Below are 5,264 nucleotides of genomic sequence, written 5' to 3' on the forward strand. Positions count from 1 at the left end.
CTCTCCTCTCTCATTACTAAAAAAAAAAAAAAATCACTCATCACTTTAGACACCTTTTTCTTTGTGATATCTATAGCTAATGGAACTAATCAGTTTTGCAAAAGAGAATCATACACTGGGGCTTCCTTGTCCTACCATATAGATTAGATGAGGATGGACCTGCTCTGCCACGTTGTTCATCAGGCACGGATATTATAGTGGTTGGCTTTATGTCAACTTAAGACAAGCTAGAGTTATCAGAAAGGAAGGATCCTCAACTGAAAACAAAACAAAACAAAACAAAACCCCTCCATAAGATCTAGGTATAAGGCATTTCCTTAATTAGTGATCAATGAGAGAAAGGCCCAACCCATTGTTAGTGGTGCCATTTCTGGACTGGTGGTCCTGGGTTCTATGAGAGAGCAAGCTGAGCAAGCCACAAAGACCAGACTAGTAAGCAGCATTCCTCCATGGACTCTGCATTAGTTCCTGCCTTCAGGCTCCTGCCCTGCATGAGTTTTTGTCCTGACTTCCTATGGTGATGAACAACAATGTGGAAGTGTAAGCTGAATAAATCCTTCTCTCCCCAACTTAAGTTTTGGTCATGGTGTTTTGTTGCACAACAGAAACCCTAACTAAGAAGAAATCAATAAGAAAGAAAATAAAATTGGATAATAAGATGACTCTGCCAAATCACAAACAATGTAGGATTCCTCAGTTTGAATTTTGGACACTTTCGCTGCCCTAAATCGCCTGCCACTTGGAATTTGAGGGAAAAAAATGGTGCTTTCTTTCTCTGTCTTTTTCATTCTTTTTTTCTTGTGTTACTTAGAACAACATAAATCACTATGAAAAGATCAAACCTCAGAATAATAAAAAGAGAGGAAGAAGAAGGATCCCACCTTAGAGGCCCAGAAAATATTTTCAACAAAATCATCAAAGAAAAATTTTCCTAATATAAAGGACAAGCCTATAAACATAGGGAACACCAAACAGATTAGACCAGAAAAGAAATAATCACATAATAGTAATCACCACATAATAATCAAAACACTAAACATACAGAACAACAACAAAAAGAACATTAAAAGTTGTGAGGGACAAACACCAATGATAATATAAAGGTAGGCCTATTAGAATTACACCTGACTCCTCAGTGGAGACTCCAACAGCCTGAAGGGCCTGCATAGAAGGAAAATTCCAACCTATAAAGGTTAACTTACCTATGAAAACACAGGGAATAAATAATCTCAGAACAGCAAAATCAAAGGAAGGGACACACACACAGTCTCTGTCTGTCTCTGTTTCTGTCTCTCCTTCTCCACTACCACAACCAAAATAACAAGAATCAACAACTGGTCATTGATATCTCTACATATCAAGCTTTTCAATCCCCCATTAAAAAGAGACAGACTAACAAAATGGATGCAAAACCAGGACCCACCATCTGCTGTGTATAAGAACAACACCTCAAGATCAAGAATTGACATCACCTTAGGGTAAAAAGGTAGAAAAAGATTTTCCAAGCAAATGAACCTAACAAGCAAGCTGGTGTAGCCATTTTAGTTTCTAACAAAATAGACTTCAACTCTAAAGTAATCAAAAGAGATAGAGAAGGATACTTCATACTACTCGGAGAAAAAAATCCACAAAATGACATTTCAATTCTTAAAATCTATGTACCAAACACAAGGATACCAAAGTTTGTAAAAAAAAAAAAATACCAGTACAGTTTAACATACATATTGACCCTCACACACTGATAGTGGGAGACTTCAATACCCACTCTCTCCAATAGGTAGGCCATCCAGGCAAAAAGTGAACAGAAAAATCCTGGAGCTAACAGATTTTATAAACCAAATGGACCTAATAGATACTTACAGAACTTTTCATCTTAACACAGAAGAATGAATCATCTTCTCTGCACCTTATGAAACTTTCTCCAAAACTGAATTCTTGGATACAAAGCAAGCCTCAATGAATACAAGAAAACTGAAATAACTCCATGCATCCCTTCAGACCACCACAGATTAAAGCTGGATATCAACAACAACAAAACAACAGAAAGCTCACACACTAATGGAAACTGAACAATTCTCTATGAAAAGAGAATGGGTCAAGACAGAAATAAGGAAGAAATTAAAGACTTTGTAGAATTCAATGAAAATGAATGAACAGCATACCCAAACTTATGGGACACAATGAAAACACTTATAAGAGGCAAGTTCATAGCATCAAGTGCTCACATTAAAAAAAAAAAAAAACTGGAGAGAACTATACTATCAACTTAACAGCCCACATGAAACCTCTAGAACAAAAAGAATCAATGACATCAAGAGTAGAAGGCAAGAAATAGTCAACTCAGGGCTAAAACCAATAAGATAGAAACAAAGAGAACAATAAAGATTCAATGAAACAAAGAGTTGGCTCTTTGAGAAAATCAGCAAGATAGACAATCCCAATGCAGACTTACTAAAAGGCAGAGAGAGAGTATCCAAGTTAGAGACATAAGAAATGAAAAAGGGTACATAACAACAGACACCAAGGAAATCCAGACTCATAAAAGCATACTTTAAAACCTGTATTCCACAAAATTGTAAAATCTAAAAGAAATGGGTAATTTTTTGACAGGTAGCACTTGCCAAAATTAAACCAAGATTAGAGGTTTTTTTTTTTTTTTTTTGAGACAGGGTTTCTTTGTATAGCCCCGGCTGTCCTGGAACTTACTCTGTAAATCTGCCTGCCTCTGCCTTCCAAGTGCTGGGATTAAAGGCGCGTGCTACCACTGCCTGGCTAAGATCAGACAATTTAAATAGACCTATATATAATCCGTAATGATGAGTATGAGATGAAGTTTACAAACTGAGTCCAAGAACACATCAAAAAGATCACTCATCAGGTCAAGTAGGCTTCATCCTACAGCTGATAAACACTTTCAGCACAGTGGCTACATAAAAGATTAACTAAAAAAAAAAATCAGAACTTCTCCCATATACAAATGATAAATGGACTGAGAAAGAACTCAGGAAAACAACATCTTTGACAATAGCCTCAAGTAAAATAAAAATCAAATAAAAAATATCCCTTGCTTGGGGTAACTAACCAAGCAAATGAAAGACTTGTATGATAAAAAAAACAAACAAACAAACAAACAAACAAACAAACTCCCAGTTCTTGAAGAAAGACATTGAAGAAGACCTCAGAAGATGGAAAGATCGTCCACACTTATGGATCAGTAGGGTTAACACAGTAAAAATGGCCATCCTACCAACAGCAATTTACAGATTCAATGCAATCTCCATCAAACTTCCAACACATTTCTTCAGGGACCTTGAAAGGCCAAATTCTCAACTTCATATAGAATAACAACAACAACAGCAACAACAACAAAAAAAACCAGGATAGCTAAAACAATACTGACCAATAAAATCACTACTGCCAGTCTCAATATTCCTGATTTCAAGTTGCACTACAAGGGTATAGTAATAAAAACTCCATGGTATTAACCTAAAATCAAACACAATGATCATCAGAATCCAACTGCACCCTAAAACATAAATCTACACACATATCTGATTTTTGATAAAGAAGCCAAAATAGATACTGGAAAAAAGACCAGCATCTTCAATAAATGTGCTGGTCCAACTGGAGGTCAGTGTGTAGAATACAAATAGAGCCATACTCATCACCCTGCACAAGACTCCATCCAAATGGATGGAAGAGCTCAACATAAAACAAGATACACTGAACCTGACAGAAGAGAAAGTGGGGAATAGCCTTGAACACGTTGGCACAGGACAGAACACCAAGTGCATAGGCACTAAGACCAACAGTTAATCAATGGGACCCTATAAATGTTTAAAAAACTTCTGTAAGGCAAAGTACACCATCATCCACACAAATCAGCAGCCTACAGCATGGAAAATGACTTTTACTTACTCCACATCCGATAGAGAACTAATATCCAAATATATAAAGAACTCAAGAAATGAGATATCAAGAAACCAAATAATTCTATGTAAAAATGGAGTACAGAATTAAAGGGAATTGTCAGTAGAGGAAAACCAAATGGCTAAGAAACACTTTTCAAAAAGTTCAACATCCTTAGCAATGAGGGAAATGCAAATCAAAACTACTTTGAGATTCTGTAGACCTAGAGGGTTAGGTGAAGAGGAGGGGTGGGGGTGGGAGGGTTATGGATCTCCCAGGGAGGGGCTAATGTAATAGATTTTACAGGCAGACTGGGTGGGGACAGGAAGGAGGGGTATCCAGTGGGGAAGGGAGGGAAGATAAAGTTGAGGGAGGAAATTCAGGGACACCGCTGGAATGGGGGTACATTTGAGGGATGTACGGAAACCTAGTGCAGTGCAATCTTCCCATATGAAGGTAATCCTAATGAAATCTTCTAATAATTGGGAACTGGGTCGCATTCAACTGAGTTGTTGGCTAAGGAAAACCCTCAAACAACCTAGGTGTTGCTAAAACAATATATTGCTCTCCCCAAACTGACAGCAGGGCTCCATTGTCAAGGACAACACTTACAGGATTCATTGAACATGAGTACCAGAAGAGAAATGAAAACAGTAACCCAGCCACAAAACCTTTTACTTTCAGTATGTCCTGCCCACAAGATAGGCTAGGGCAATGGTGGCACAGAACTTGTGGGTGGATCCAACCAATGCTGATTTGACTTAAGGCCCACTCTGTGAGATGGAACCCACACCTGACAATGCTTGGATAACCAAGAACCAGAGATGAGATAGCTCAGAGACAGAGGGTAAAACCATACATTACTGGTAGCAAAAAAATATCAATAAAAGGACTGCTAATGATAGACTGCTCTACTCAAAGATCAGTGTCTTATTCAGCCATCATCAGAGAAGCTTCCTCCTGCAGCAGATGGAAACAGGTACAGGGACACACAGCCAGACACTACTTGGAGAGAAAGTCTTGAAAGACCCCCAGAACTGGGGAGAGCCTTACTCAAGTCTCGGGATGACGCGACCACCCAATGACTCACGAGAGACCGAACTTGCTGTAATCACATGAGGTTTATTCCAGATCTGGGGTTGAACTCATAGCCTGGTAGGCCAGAGGGGTTCGACCATGAGCACGAGGAGTAAGGGGTATTTTAAAGGGAAAAACCACAAACTAGGGGGGTGAAGGGGTTACCAGGGAAACATAACAAGAGAACAATGGAAAATTCTAAAGGAACCCACTACCTAGCTGAGTCAGGTCACAAGGAAGTCATCCTGCACACTCATTGTCTAGAGGAATGTGGTTTG

The sequence above is a fragment of the Mastomys coucha genome, unplaced genomic scaffold, assembly GCF_008632895.1.
Source record: "Mastomys coucha isolate ucsf_1 unplaced genomic scaffold, UCSF_Mcou_1 pScaffold4, whole genome shotgun sequence".
NCBI lineage: Eukaryota > Metazoa > Chordata > Mammalia > Rodentia > Muridae > Mastomys > Mastomys coucha.